The following is a 15,994-nucleotide window of genomic DNA, read 5'->3' on the forward strand; positions in this document are numbered from 1 at the left end:
TGGCTGCAGAGCTGGCTTAAACTTGCTCTCCTCCTTTCCCTGCTGTCTCTCAGCTCAGGCAACACGTGTGTCTCTTCATTGGCACTGCGGTTTCTCCAGTGACAGCGAAGACCATTTCTGCATGTTTCCAGAAATAAAACAGAAGTCATTGATTTAATGATGGTGATGAGAATCATGATGATATCCTGAGACTCAGGGAAGTTAAATAATTTATCTCAAGTTGTATTGTTCATCAGTGGCAGAGCTAAATTTAGATCCTAGTTTGTATAACCCCAAGATCTGTCATAACCATGACCCTTACATGCAGCCTGAATGTGCTACCAGTGCACCCCTGACTGATCTGGGGTTCTGGCCCACACCCTACATGGCATTGGTAGCCTCTTAGAAGAGTGTGGGTTTAAGCTGGGATTGGTGCTATGGCTGCTTTCATGTTCAAGTGCTGTAAAAATTGAAGGTCAGCTAGATTGGACATTTCACTAATGATGATGATGATGATGGTGGTGGTGGTGTAATCAAAACAATACCTTAAAAAAAACAAAAAACAAAAAACAAAACAATACCTTCAATGTGGTTTTAACTTTATGGTTTCCAAACATTTTCACATGCATACTCTCATTTAGAACTGCTTGGCTTAGTCTAGAAAATGGGTATTATATATAGTTAAGAATACTCATTGAGGGTTATGTAGGAAGTTGGAAAATCTGAATAGATTTCAACCATTTTTTAATTATAATCCACAATAAAAATATGTTTTATATTATGGTCCAGATCCTAATGCTCTCTGATTGATTCCATTTATTTCATTGCACTGCATTGATTTCAAAATGTTGGTTACAGTCCAACAAATTGACTTCATGACATGCTAACCAATTGTGATTTTCAATTTGAAAAACACTGGGGAAGATCTATTGAAGTATTTCCTACTCTGATATATTACTGTTCCATAATATAACAAGTGTGGAATCATGTCAAAACAAAGTTTAATGTTGAAAGAGAGTGAGGACAGTGACCTCTTGCCCTATCCCATGTCACTTCTCCTCCCAATCTGATTTTCAAGGCAGGCACTTTCAAATTCTTCTTTTCTCCTTCTCTAAGTAATACTCTTAGTCTGTTAGTTTTTAGTTGATCATTTTCAGACATTAGCTAGTAACTTCTTGGTGCTTGTTCACCAATGTCCTTTCTTAAAATGTTAATATGGCAGCTCTCTTGCTTCTGAAGGTGTTCGAGAATGTGGGTTATGTATGGTAGGTTCATGGATATCAATCTCCTGAATATAAGACTTCATCCTCAGTTACAGGTAATGCTGCCTTCAATCTCAGGGGCAAAATCTGTAGCATGGGAGCAGAGCTGAATACATGCTCTCTACAGGCAGGAAACCCAAAGAGAGAGCTTAGGTATATTCTGTTGTTGTTCCCAGATTTACCATTCATATAATCTACTCTTCCCCTGAAGAGGGGGGAATGAGAAGTGGTAAGTGGTCAAGAAGGCTTTGCTAGGTCATCCACAGCTAAACTCAGAGCATGTGAGACACACTTAGGCATCCATCCATCCAAGAGAAAGACTGCTTCTCTGGACCCAAAGCAGGAAACAGAACTCTGAGTAGCTGGTCAAAGGTCCCAAAAACATCTCCACTCTTGGTTAAAGGATTTTTTTGTTGTTGTTGTTATTTGCCTGGCTTTATATTTCTCTTGAATTATGTTTTACCACTCAGAAACTTACTACCAGATGCTCAGGTCTGGGACATCCAATTGTTAACATCACTGCATAAAATTAAATTAAATTTTAAAAACCACACAAATATTAAGACAAAGCTATGGATACGTCTGAACATAAATTAGACTGAAACGTAAACTGAATCCTCTAAGAATGCTGAGTCCCCAAATTTCATTACATAATTCTCCAATCATCTAAGGTGGAGAGTGGAGTCTATTCGGCACCACCAACTGATTTCAGCATTGTTAAAATCCAGACCGGGAATGGAATCCTGCAACTGACAATGAATTTGGGCTATGTATTAGCCTTTTATCTGAAGCCACAGACAAAATCTTGGAATCATACTTAAAGGTCTTACTGCAATGGGAGGCCACACACAACTCATAGGCACAATAGTATCAGGGACTTCCAAGTTAGGCTTGAGAAATTCGGGTCTTGCTTAATTACATGGCCTGTGCAAAAGATGAGATTGCCAACAGAGCAATGTTCTGTTGCATTTTCCTGACCCTTTGGGGTTTAAATTTGCAACCTGCATCAGCAAAACTTTTGGCATTTAATTCTATTAAAATCAAAGAGCCAAATTTCTGCCTCCTGTTACATGAGCACAGCTCTTACTGACGTCAATGAAAGCTGTGCATGCATAACTGAGGGCAGATTTTGGCCTGGGCTATAGACATATGAGAACTGGCACACCACACTCACATCCAAACTCCATTCCCCTTCTCCCCGCCCCCTGCCCCCACCTTCTGATAACACAACCTCTTCATTCGTAACTCTCTGTCTACACATTGGGAGCTGGGCCTTAACCCAAAACACAAATTAGAAGCATCATTTAATGATGATGAGAATATTTTCTGATCTTATTTCTATGAAATTTAACCCAGATGCAAATTTAACGTAAATGTGACAAAAGCCACCTGAGTGGTCACTGTCTAACAAATTTTGCAAACAGATTATGGGTGACTTCCCACTGAAGTATACTTAGTGTAGTTATCTTATTTATGCATGTAATTAGATAGAAGGAGGCTTGCACTTCCTTTCACTTTACTGTTTAGTTTTTGTACTTGACAATGCACTGCCTACACTAATGAAACCCCTGCTGCTAGTTTAGAAAATGCTCCACATATTCCAGTGCCTGGTGCAGTGTCTGGGACAGAGAAAACAGCCTAGCGAATATTTACAGGACACATGGATTCTATGAGGCAAGAGATAATAATAACTCACAGTTACCCAGCACTAACTATGTGTAGGACATTGTCTTATATATATTAAGTTATTTAATTCTCACCATGCCCTATTAGTAGGTTTACTATTTTATAAAGGGGGATACTATACAGAAGTTAAGAGGCTTACCAGCTAGTGGGTGGTGGAGCTGGGATCTCAATCCAGGGAACCTGGCTCCAGAGGTCAGGCTGTTAACTCTGCTACACTGTCTCTCAGTTAAAATGCAGGCATTGTGTATTATTAATTAGTTATTAGTCAAGTTATGTATATGGTAGCTGGGCAATTCTACTGAAAAGCAGGAACGTTTTAGTAGTAAGAGCTTGTTAGCAACTGTGTGACCTTAATTGTCTGAAAAAGTTGTATGGGTTTTTTTTGTTTGTTTGTTTTTTGTTTTTTTTAGCTTTCCTACATACTAGGAGCAATAGTATAACCTCTCAGACTAAGAAATTTAGTCTCATGGCATCTTTGTTAAAAGGGAAATGAATTTTGCAATAATTTTTTTAAAAGATTTTATTTATTTATTCATGAGAGACACACAGAGAGAGGCAGAGACACTGGCAGAGGGAGAAGCAGGCTCCATGCAGGGAGCCCTACATGGGACTCGATCTAAGGTCTCCAGATTCACACCCTGGGCTGAAGGCAGCGCTAAACTGCTGAGCTACCCGGGCTGTCCTTGCAGTAAATTTTGAAGACAAATTTTATGTGTACCACTTTTAAACAAATGTTAAGGTGTCATTGACCATTATCCCCTTCAATTAATTTTTCTGTAGTCACTTTAAAAAATAATTAAATGTATCTAGGCCATGCATTGAAAGTGTTAGGAGTCTCATAACTGATTTTTAATAAGGGTCAGCTTTTCCCTCTTAAGAGAAGGGAAAGGGGCACCTGTGGGGCTCAGTTGGTTAAGCATTGGGCTGTTGGTTTCAGCTCAGGTCATGATCTCAGGGCAAGATGGAGCCCAGGGTTGGGCTTAGCAGGGAGTCTTCTTGGGATTTTCTCTCTCCCAATCCCCTCATAAAATATATAAATCTTAAAAAAAAAAAAAGATATATCTAAAGTTGTCATTGGCTTAATAGATACCTATGATTTGACATATAATTCTTTACATTGAGGTGAGAGGGACATAACTGCCACCAAAAGATGGAAGCTTCTTCCTTGTCCAAAATCCTACAGGCAAAAATGGGAAGAGGTGGGCCCTGTCTTAGAAGTTATCTGGACTACAGAATCCAAATAAATTTCATTTGGTTTTTGTAATGCCCAGAATATAACTTTATTAGTCTTGTGGTTCAGCAGTTGACCTGCTTCCTTATTCTGGGCACCTCATTGTTTTTGGTTTCAAGTGGAAATTCCTTACCTTATCCACTATACCAGGAACTTGAATTGCTCATGATGTCATTTCAGAGACCTCCCTTTGTGATAGTGGGCAAATGATAGGCAGTGGAGTCTAGGAAGAGGTCAGATTTTGCTGCTTCCCTTGACATGAGGAAATCAAGAAAGGGAGCTTGAAAAAAGAAAGTGGGAGTACTATTTTAGCAATATTGATTTTGAAATGATGGCAAATCATTCAAGTTGTTCAGAGGGTGGGGGATATTATTTGTCCATGGTCATATGACTCACTCGTAACAGACTGAGGACAAGAATTCAGAACACTTAACCCCCAAAACCACATTTCCCTCAGTCCTAAAACATGTCAGGTCCAGGAAGCCTTTTTTTCTTTCATCTCTTCTTGGAACTAGACAGAAACAGATTTGGATATATGTCCATTAAAATCCTATCCCATTGCCAGGATGTGTATCTTCAGTGTGGTCTTTCTTGCCTATGCTTAGAAATATTGTGTTATGTTGGTTTTCTCCACTGTCTCTTTCAGCAATGTGTTTAAATACAAAGTAGATTATATAGTCTTCAAATGTTGTCTTTTACTTCTCTTTCAGAGAATATTTTCTGATCTTATTTCAAAAATTTCAATCTGGTGGCAGCCCAGGTGGCCCAGCGGTTTAGCGCCGCCTGCAGCGCCACCTGCAGGTGTGATCCTGGAGACCCAGGATCGAGTCCCACATCGGGCTTCCTGCATGGAGCCTGCTTCTCCCTCTGCCTGTGTCTCTGCCTCTCTCTTCGCTCTCTCTGAATGAATAAATAAATAAATCTTTTAAAAAAATTTCAATCTGTAGACTTTTAATTATGAGCTAGTCTGACCACCTAGTGCAGGATTCATTTCTACAATATTCCTTAATAATGATCATCAGCTTCTATTTAGTGTGTGCTTATGAGCTCACAAAGTATCTACTGCATCATGATTGAAGAGTTTTTATTATTAAACTGTATGTAAGTTAAGAAGACTAAATACTTGACTCTTAAGAACTTTGATCCACTAGTTCTAGTTTTACCTTCTACAGCAGATTTTTCAAACTGAGACTCCATTTCAACATTGTATTTTGTTTGGTCCACATGGTGTTTTCAAAAATAATGAGCCAACACTGAAGACACCAAAAGATTTTACATAAAAATCAGGTCTTCTGGCTCTCATTGAAAAAGAAAGATATTGCATTATTGTATGTACATTCTTGCAGGGCAACAGTGATATGGTCCTGAGTAGGGGGCTGCTTCCTTTAGATGGAGCATAAGTTCAGCAGTTGTCCACAGCCCTCCACTCCCTATAGATTTCCACATCCTGTGGCTGTCATGTGCCATTAATTATCACATTCTGTTTTTCAAATATCGGCTAGTTTCATATCCTTATGTTACCTTTCTGAATTCTGTAGGTATATTTGTGACCCCTAGCATTAGGCAGCATAGAGTAAATATGCTCCTTCCTCTGCATGAAAGAGATGGCCTTTTGCCCCCTGCATTTCTTTAGTTCTCCTTTTTTGCAAGATAGTAAGTTTCAGTTCCTTTAACCAAATCTTGTAAGGTAGGGCTTCAAATGCCATCACTCCCCTGACACTCCTTAAATTTGTCCAGTGCTCTTTTAAATCATGGTACCCAGGGGGCACTTGGGTGGCTCAATTGGTTAAGCATCTGACTCTTGCTTTTGGCTCAGGTCATGATATTAGAATCGTGAGATTGAGTCCTGTGTTGGAACCTGCTTGGGATTCTCTCTCTCTCTCTGTCTCTCTTTCCCTCTGCCTCCTCTACCCCACTTGTTCATGCATTCTCTCTCTCTCTCTCTCTCAAATACATACATACATACATACATACATACTTGTCTACATAACGTTGAACTGAACACAGTGCTGGGAAGCTGGAACCATGGACTTCCATTATCCTTTCCAATTCTCAAGTTATAGGTATCTTCACAATCTGGTAAATATTATAGGTTGAGTGAGAAGGGTGGACATTTTCTGTTTTGTTTGCACAGTATCCTTCTTTTCCCCTGAAAATAGTATTCTTCTATTCTCTTTGATCTGCTCCTTGCCATGTTCTACTCTGGGAGTTGCTAACTGCATATGAGACTTTGACCACAGAGATTCTTCCCAGGAAGAGCACCTGTTACAAGCTAGGACAAGATTTTTCCTGGGATTTTCTAACCAGAGCTTGAGATTTTGGTTTCTCGGATTGTAAGGATGTAAGTCTAAAGCTACAAGTGGCCAGCTTTCATGCCTGTTGGAAATGTTGGTCAGAAAGAAACCAGAACACAGAGAAAAGCATAGAGAATCACAAGAAGAAATACCAGGAAGCATCACTAAAGTCCCTGGTACCAGGCACCTCTGAGGCTGTCCTTTCCACATTTTGGTTTTTATTCTTTTTCCTTCTTTCCCTCTCTCTGTCACTGTCTTCCTCCCTTTTCCATTTCCTTCCATCTTTTCTTTCTTCAAAACTTTATTTGTGTATTTATAAAGAAAAAACATAGGACTGAATATTACCATCATTAAGGACAGGCCTTTGCAGGATGGTGGAGTGATTTCTGACAGTGGGGTGGAGGCCCCTACTTGCCATCAATGAGTGGGTTCTGCAGGACTGCGATGACTGGGTCTCTTCAAAGGAATATATCGGAGATATAGGTGTCTTTGTTGACTGGCTTAGACTTCTTACCTTTGCTTTCTTGGGGATCTTGGTCTACATCTCCTTCACATTTTCCAGCACTGTGTCACAGTGCTTGTCAATGGCCTCACACAGTTCAGGAGCTCCTTGTTATTACCACAGTGGATAAGCCCTTAGGTGTAGTTCCTGACTGATGTGTGAGCACAGAGAATGGACTAGTGTTAAACTGCTCCTCCTCCCACTTTTGTGGCTCCTCCAGGGTCATCTCACTCTTGGGCTTGTTGGTATACTCATGGTGATGGTGGCTGTGCTCTCAGGTCACTTGTGTCTCCTCTGTGTTGTTTCTGCCTCTGAAGAGTCTTAGGCTAATTTAAATTACCTTCCTCTGGCTGGCAACCAACCTAGAAAATCTTCTCTGGCATATTAGGTAACTCACAGGTAATATGACTCCATGAATGAACAAATGACTGCTTGGCTGAATGAGAAACTGGTTTCTTGCTAGGGTTGACCATGGATTTCTTGTGATTTCTAGTTCACAGCAATCACTTTGGGACCACGCATTTTGGGGAAATAATTATGTACTAAATCAACTTCTATTTTGCCTTATTAATCCTTGTATTTAAAGAATTGTAAATTAATAATAAGTAATGGTTAAATTTAAATGATTACAATATCAGAGTATATGGTTAGACATGCCATGATCCCAGAATAGATCAGAACTTAATCTTTGCATATTCAGCATTCTGCCTCAGACTTATTCTGAGGACTATAAAACTCTGCAAGACATACACATTTTAGGCTAGTGGTTTTGAGCTTATCCTTGGGCTAGGAGATGTAGAGTTGTGTTGAAAGGACAGGATGGTTTTGAATGTTCTGATCTCTAGTTTTGTGGAGTGTTTGTGATCCCTCAGATTTGGCTTGTAGCCCAGAGCTTGCTTCCATCTGGAGAGCGAGGACAATCGTGGGCAGCCCTTTCCATCAGTTCTCTTTCCTACTGCTGCCCTCTCTCTTCACAAAAAGGAGTTCTGAGGCTGCAAAGACCCACTGCAAAGAGGAGACGTGCCTAACATTGGCCTTGTCACAATCTATCCTTCCTGGATAGTCAGTCAGCCTATGCTTTAATTTATTTTGTGGATGATAACCTTTTGAGTCTCTAAGTAAGTTACTGACCCTCTCCTAGCTCATGGTAACTGAGCAAATACTTGCAACCTTTCCCTGGGTCTGAGTCCATGATGTGTCTCTCTGTGTGTATGTATAGATGTATTTGGAGATCACCATGTTCTTTCAATAATAAATGAGAACACCCTGCTCTAGGTTTGAAATGTTTGCCACTTTGCAATTTAATTGGAAAAAATCCTAAGATAAACGAGTATGTGTTTAGATACACATGGATAAATGTACTTGAGTCAAAGGAAAAGTGACATCTTGGAAAAATTTCAAATTTAGAAATATATATATATATATATATAATGTATATGCAGAAAGTTGTAAGGTTTTGTTAGCTTAGTAAAAATTGGATAATTTACCAGATTTTTCCCCCCAACCTTTTCCCCATTAGAAAAATTTCCTATGTGTTTTTTCATTTCTAGGTAATAATGTTTCAGAAATAAGAAGAAAATGATATTAGGGACAACCAAATTAAATATAGTATAGTTTTACATTCCTGAACAAAAGAAAAAATGCTTTTAGATAAGAAAGGAGACAAAAAAAGAAAAAAATTCGGTTTCCTTACATACTTTATTTCCAAAACTTTTTTCACCATAAGTTGATTTTTTCTTTCATAAGTTGATTTTTAAAGAAAATGTATACCTCTAAATATGTGTTCATATAGACATAACCACTTGACTTAGTTCATGTCTGATTAATGAGCTTTATACTCTCTTACATTAGTAATCGCAATTTATGTCTATTTGTCTCAGACTTCTTTTGACCAGCAACATGAATTTGGAAAATTTCTGGCTCAGATTAAAGGTACATTCTGTAGCCATGCAATAAATCAAATATAACCAGTTCTTGCTGGGGTTAACTTTTGATAATGACTCAATACCAATTTCCCCTAACCTATGTTCATGATAGCATAAATTTAAACCATGGTTACTGTTGACGTCAGCAATATTAGTTGGCTAATGCCCTTGAGAAATCATCCTGTAGCAGCTCACTTAAAAAATTGACGAATACGTGCTTTACTTTGCTAATAGTCTGAACAAATTGGTTTTATATTATAGTATATTAGTACTTGGAAGGCTGCTAGGCTAGCATTAACTGGCTATTGTCAACCGTACTCATTTCCAAATGTTATTCATAAAATGTTTGATGCCTCAGACAACATGCATACATATATTTTAAAATATAAAGGAAATAAATACATACTGACTGATAAAACTGAATCCAAAAGCTAAAAGCACAGAAGTAGTAGCAGCAAAGCAAATTCCCAGAGTTAATGGAAAAGTCTTTCCTCACAATTTTATTATCTCTTAAAAGATAGTTTTAATGTGGCTTCTAACAAATATCTTCCCATATTTTTAGTGATCCCCTTACTTGTTTCTTTTAGCTTGAATGGCAATTACAAACAAACAAGGAGTGACAGAGCTTTGTAAGAAAATCTGTTATTGCTACAGAATTCTTCTGTGTGAAGCTGCCCTGTTTTTTAAGGAAGAGACATCTCAGTCCCTCAGGCCACTCTTCTCTAACCGCCCAATCATATCCTCCTGTCTTTCCAAATGGATGAAACAGAAAACTACAGGAACTTAAAAGGGAGCAAACGAGCTAATAATGAGCTACTGTACCCCTTGGCATTTATAAAACCTTTTCTCTCTTGCTAATGTAATTTTCCAACCAGACATGGGGAAGCCTTTCTCAAGGTTACGTACAAATGGTTGTAGAGGAGCCCAGAGACTCCCATTTCATTCTTTGTAATAGAGAAGAGTGATTGCTTCCTTGACTTTGTGGCTCTGATCATTCTTTAAGTGATTAAGTAAGAAACAACAACATGTCTCTGAAGGAGAGCTTCCTAATGGTTTTTCTGTGGCCCATTGGCCCTGGGGAGCTCACCATGACAGCAGGTCACCATGGTAATACCATACTCTTCAGCTTCCCTCTGAACCTTTTGTGATAGTGACACCAACATCTCATTTATAAATGTAATGCATGTGGTGCAGCTTCACAGTTGCTAATAGAAGACAATCTTTTGTGGAATAACTGAGTGAAAAAATGATGAACATAGACTAACATAACGAATAACTTCTGGTGTAAGTCCTCTTTTAAGTCTGGATGTACTATTTTAAAAAATAAGCAGGACTAACACTTACTGTTAAATGTAGGGATGACCTATTAAGCAACAACAAAAAAAGTGCAAGTTTTATTATCCACTTTCCTTCCAACATCTAATTCAAGACATGCTTGCCGTCTGCACCATTCTTTCAGAATAATGGTTTGAGAGAATTAGGACAAAGTGATGACACCTCAGACAAGATTCTTGTCCATATTCCTTTACATTTAAATGATATTAATGAAAGTGGTATTTGATATAGTACAAGCAACTATCACACAGTTATAAGGATAGAGTTGGATAAGTTGTATTCTCAGCCATTCTTATGTACATACTCTTTCCCTGAAATGCTTAATACAATTAATATGATCAATTATTGATACATTTTTTTTCTTGGAAAAATTTTTTGTTGTTGAGTCATGCTAAATAATGTTGTGTGTGTGTTATTCTTAATAGTCTCTTCCTCTGCCCTGTTTCACCCTTGGTGAAATAGGTATTGCATCTGGTCAGCCTTTCGGGGGAAGAAAAATCCCTAGTTATGTTTCACGTAGGGCGGGTAAAGAAAGTACTAGGACAACAGTGCAGTCTCACCAGATAAAAGGTAGATAAGTCCTGTGGAAGGGTTGTGCATGCAGGCATGATTAAGTTGTTTTTCTTACCTGCAACTTATTTCACATCCAATTGAAGCATGATCCATTCTTTGATCTTCTGATGTTAATTGTGTGCTTCATTATTAAGAGGATTTTTAATATTCATTTGCTTTGAGAAAAAGTGATTCGACTTGATCATGTCTGTGGAGTCTGCATCTCAGGTTTATTTTCCAGGCTTGTCAATAAAACTGGTTTATGTCCTGAGTATGAGACCCTCATGCTCTATATCATTAAACACTATGGAATAAACATATTTTATTAGTTTACTATTGTTGCTACAACAAATTACCACAAACTTAGTGACTAGATAATACACATTTATTACCTTACAGTTCTGTAGGTTAGAAGTCTGATACAGGTCTCGTAGAGCTATACTGGTCTAAAATCAAGGTGTTGGCAGGGTACATTTCTTCCAGAAGCTCTATGGGGGAATCCATTTCCTCATCTTTTCTAGTTTCTAGAGGCTGCTCACATGCCTTGGCTTGTAGTCCTCTTCCATTTTCAAAGCTAGCAATGGCCAGTCGGGTCTTTCTCACATCAAGTCACTCTGAAACTAACTCCTCTTCTATTTTCCACTTCTACTTTGAGAACTTTTTCATTACATTGGGCCCACCTGGATAATCCAGTGTAATCTCCCTATTTTAAGGGCAGCTGATTAGCAACTTTACTTCCACTTAGAGCCTTAAAATAGCTTAGTATAATTTGTTTCCATAATTTGTCATGTAACGTGACATTTTCACACATCCAAGGACTAGGACATAGGCATCTTTGGTGGTTATTCTTCTCTTCCCCATGTGAATATAGAAAGAAGGATTTCAAGAGATGCTTAGTTAGTATTGTAAAAAAATTTAAAATATACCTTCCTCTCACAGTAAGAACAAAAGCTTCTTAGTCAATATGTTCATTATTCCAGCATGGAGTTGACCTTGTTCTTTTGTAAAGGGACCACTATTCCAATAGTATGAAGTGAGGAAGTGTTGCAGAAGTAGTGTCTGTTCACTGTAAGGTTTAGGCACAGGCATTCTGGAATGTTATATCCATGCTCAGGAGCCAAATGCTGTAGAAAGCCTTTTCAGAGTAGGAGCTAGAGTAGCTTGACAGTGGCAGTTTTTGAGGGAGAAAAACATGGGAAGAAAGAAGTTGCACAAATAAGCATTAAACTCTGATTTTTTAAGGATCATGAACTAAATCTCTCTCATCTACGTGGGCTGAAAACCTACAGTATCAGTTTCAGGAGGTAACTCGAAAGTTTCATGTCAGATTTTCCTCTTTTCATTAGGCCAATTTCTGGAAATTGTGAAGCAGTGAGAGTTAATTTTTGATCTCTGATTTCTGTTATGGTCATTCTGCATTTACCTTTTGTGATGCTCTGAAACATTGCTGGGGAAATTGGTTGATGAAATCTTCATGAAGATTTCACGAAGGAGGGAATTTTTAAGAGGTCATTAGGGAAATAATAAATACACTGAAAAACTTTAAGTGGTACAAAAGGGTAGGTCAAGGAATAGCTCTCCTAGTCTAGACTCCTATGTTCTGTTCTAGAGAAACATTTTCCTGCATATTACTCTAGAAGTATCTGTTTCCTGTGCATTCTTTTAGGATGTTTTCATGCATATGTACACATGCAGATATATAAATATGTGCTCCTCTTTACACAAATGAATGTATATAATAAACACTGGCTTGTTTCTTATTTTTGTTCACTTAATATAGTTTGGAGATCTTGACATATCAGCAGATATAGAATCCCTTTAGTCTTTTAATAGCTCAGAGTAGTCATTTAAGCCTAGACTTTGTGCATTTCCAGGATGGAAGCCACATTTAAATGCTTAACTACGTTTCCTGATGCTGTCTGGCTATTTTCTAGGAGCTAATCCAAGACAAAGATGGTGTGTATAGGAATGTGGCCGATTGTATTAATATTCATAAAATATCTTAATTTTTCCCTATGGTGCCTTCCCTGTTGAAGGATTTTCTATCCATGGCTTGTTGCAGTAATGGATGGCCATGTGATTTGCTTTGGCCAATGCAGTGTCAGAAATGTGACAGTTCAAGGCAGAAGTTGTAAGGTGCTACGTATCTTTTCCTTCTTCCATAAAAGTTGCTTATATCCCAGATGGATGTCACTCCTTCTGCTAGGTTATGGAATGAAGGTGACAGGGGCCAGAGCTGTAACCTATAATCTATCCAGAATGGGTGGATAGCACGAGTGAGATATAAAATTATTATCTTAAGTAACTCCTAATGGTAGGTCACTTGGACGACAGAATGACCTAACTTATTCTCCCTGATACAGGGAGCAACCCAAGGAACAGTCAGAGAATGTGAAAATTTGTAGTAAAATAGTCCTTATGATTGTAAAATGGCTTTCCAATGACCCTGTCTTTCCTAATTCCTTCCTCCGCAGTTCATTAAATCAAATGACCAAAAAACCCACTAATTAAGAATATAACACAATACTCATTGACACATATGACATTTTCATTCTATTTATTCATTTTATTATGTTTTCATTCTATTTCAACCACTCTTAGGCTATTTTGTCCCCAGATGTAAGTAATCAATATTTTTGTGCTTTAAAAACAAACAAAAACATACTGGGAACAAATGCCTGATTTTGGCCATGATGGAGTCATTGGGTCCAGACTTCCCTTTCCCCCATAAATAACTTAAAAAATGGGCAGTATACATAGGCACCTGTTTTGGATATTGGAAAACAGGTATCATAGGACTGTGTTTTCTGAAAGTAGAAAACAAATGAGGTGGACCTAAGATTGCCCAACTTTATGCCTGGAGGCCTTTTCTTCACCCTGATTCTAAGAGGGGGATCCCAAACAGAGAATTGCAGAATTGCTGAATTGCAGAGACAGATACTAGAGATCAGGAAGGCTTAGGTCACTGGAGCTATCAGGACAGATTATTGGAAAGGAGGGTGATTGCACAGGCAGTTTCAAAATTTTCATAGGGATTCCCTTGGGTCTGTTTTTGAAGACTTCACTCTGCAAATATAGGGAGAAATGCTCCCAAAAGCTAGGCTGGAAGATACTCATAATCTGAAGAGCCAGATCAGAGAATCCTTGCTGAAAACTTGGGCCATTTGGTGGAGACCACAAAGGGGTCATGCCTTAATAGTGCGGCAAAAAGACTATTCAAGATCCACTTTGCAAAGCTTAAAAACAATCATCAAAAGATCCAGTGGATCTTTAGGTAATGTAACTCTGACAGAACAAAGTACACTCTTTAAAGGAAGACCACAAAATCCACCATTCAACAACATAAAAACAACAAAGTTCAGTATAGTCATGTGAAAACAGGAAAGTATGATCTATACTCAGTAAAAAAATAAGTTGAAAGAAACATACCAGAAATGACAGAGATGATTGAATTAATAAGTAAGCATATTCAAATAACTATTAACCATATACATAGTAGTTAAAAATATGAACATAATATTGAGAAAAATAAGTATATAGAGAAAGAAACTTTAGTTTTAAAAAACAAAACATCTGCAATGAAAAATCACTTGGTAGAATTCAGAGCAGATTAGACATTGCAGAAGAACAAAATTAGTGAATTGAAAACATAAAAATAAAAACTGTCCAAAATTAAGCATATAGATGAAGAAAACCAAAAATAAGCAGAGCTTCAGTAATTTTGGAAAAAAATTCAAGTAGTCTAGCATGTATGTAACTGGTGTTCCAGAAGGATAAAGGACAGAAACATATTTAAATAAATAATGGCTTGAAATACTCTAAATTTGTTGAAAACTGTAAACCCACAGATCTGAAAAACTTAAGGAATTTCATGCATGCTGAACACAAAGAAAACCACCTTAGGACACATACATAACCAAATTGGTAAAAACCAGTGGATAAAAAGAAAATCTTAGAAAGCAGGTGGTGGGGAAAAATAACATGCTATGGATAGAGGAATGAAGATAAGAATTACCACAATTTTCTCATCTGAAACTGTGCAAACAAGAAGATAATGGAACAGCATCTTGAAAGTGCTGAAATCAAAACCAAAACCAAAACCAAAAACAGAACAAGAAAAGCAAGCAAACAAAAGTACCTGTCAAATTAGAATGGACATACTTAAAAATGGAGGTGAAATAATAACTCCTTAGACAAACAAAAGTTAAAACAACTGTATCCAGAAGAACTGAACTGCAAGGAATGTTAAAAAGACATTCTTGGGGATCCCTGGGTGGCGCAGCAATTTGGCGCCTGCCTTTGGCCCAGGGTGCGATCCTGAAGACCCGGGATCGAATCCCACGTCAGGCTCCCGGTGCATGGAGCCTGCTTCTCCCTCTGCCTGTGTCTCTGCCTCTCTCTCTCTCTCTGTGTGACTATCATAAATAAATAAAAATAAAAAAAAGACATTCTTGAAGCAGAAATTTAGAACTATATACAGAAATAAAGATCCCTGCAAATTGCAAATATATGGGTAGGTTTGGCAGATATTTTTAATTTAAAATTTCTTCAAAAGATAATCAACTATGGTTATTTGTTTTTTTCTTAAATTCCATACATGAGTGAAATCATTGGGTATTTGTCTTTCTCTGACTTCTTTCGCTTAGCATAATACTCCAGCTCCATCCATGGCATTGCAAATGGCAAGATTTCATTCTTGTTCATAGCTGAATAATATTCCGGTGTGTGTGTGTGTGTGTGTGTGTGTGTGTGTGTGTGTGTGTTATACATATATACCACATCTATGTCCATTCATCAGTCGATGGACGTTTGGGCTCTTTCCATAATTTGGCTGTTGTTGATAATGCTGGTGTAAACAATCATGGGGAAAAAAAGAAAGAGGCAGACCACAAACCAGACTCTTAACTATAGAGAACAAACTAATGGTCACCAGAGGGGAGGTGGGTGGGAGGATGGGTGAAATAGGTGATGAGGATTAGGAGTACACGCTGAGATGAGCACTGGCTATTGTAAGAAGTGTTGACTCACTACATTGTACACCTGAAACTAATATTACACTGTATGTTAACTAACTGGAATTTAAATAAAAACTTAAAAAAAGGAAAAAAGGATAATCAAGTAAAGGAAAAACAATATTACAATATTAAACAATATTACAATACACATTTATAATATGTGCAGAAGTAAAATATATAAAAGCACAAAGAATGCGAAGGAGGAAATGGAAG

At 37.8% G+C, this 15,994-nt stretch overlaps 1 pseudogene; it reads right to left on the reverse strand.

Moving 5' to 3' along the window:
- Window positions 1–6,859: 6,859 nt before the first annotated feature.
- On the reverse strand, window positions 6,860–7,192 carry LOC112921755 (small nuclear ribonucleoprotein Sm D2 pseudogene; annotated as a pseudogene).
- Window positions 7,193–15,994: the final 8,802 nt, after the last annotated feature.

The sequence above is a fragment of the Vulpes vulpes genome, chromosome 13 (genome assembly GCF_048418805.1).
Source record: "Vulpes vulpes isolate BD-2025 chromosome 13, VulVul3, whole genome shotgun sequence".
Lineage (NCBI taxonomy): Eukaryota > Metazoa > Chordata > Mammalia > Carnivora > Canidae > Vulpes > Vulpes vulpes.